The sequence below is a fragment of the Eurypyga helias genome, unplaced genomic scaffold (genome assembly GCF_000690775.1).
Source record: "Eurypyga helias isolate BGI_N326 unplaced genomic scaffold, ASM69077v1 scaffold43594, whole genome shotgun sequence".
Taxonomy (NCBI): domain Eukaryota; kingdom Metazoa; phylum Chordata; class Aves; order Eurypygiformes; family Eurypygidae; genus Eurypyga; species Eurypyga helias.
In genome coordinates, this window is record NW_010247712.1 from 5248 (window position 1) to 5487 (window position 240).

A 240-nucleotide genomic window follows, 5' to 3' on the forward strand; every position below is an offset into this window, starting at 1 on the left:
GCAACGAGGACAGCGAAGGTGAGGAGTCGCCGGGCAGGGGGACAGCGCTGGGGGCTGGGGTGGGGGAGATTGACTTGGGTGTCTTGGAGGGGCAACGCGCGCAGGAGGAGCTGAACAAAAAGCAGGCGGGTTGTAACCGAATCGGTGCGATCAAGCTGGAATGACTCGGGAGCGTTCAGCACGATGCAGGGATGCTCGTGACGCGGCACGTACCGGGTTTTGAGAGGAAGATGGGGTTTT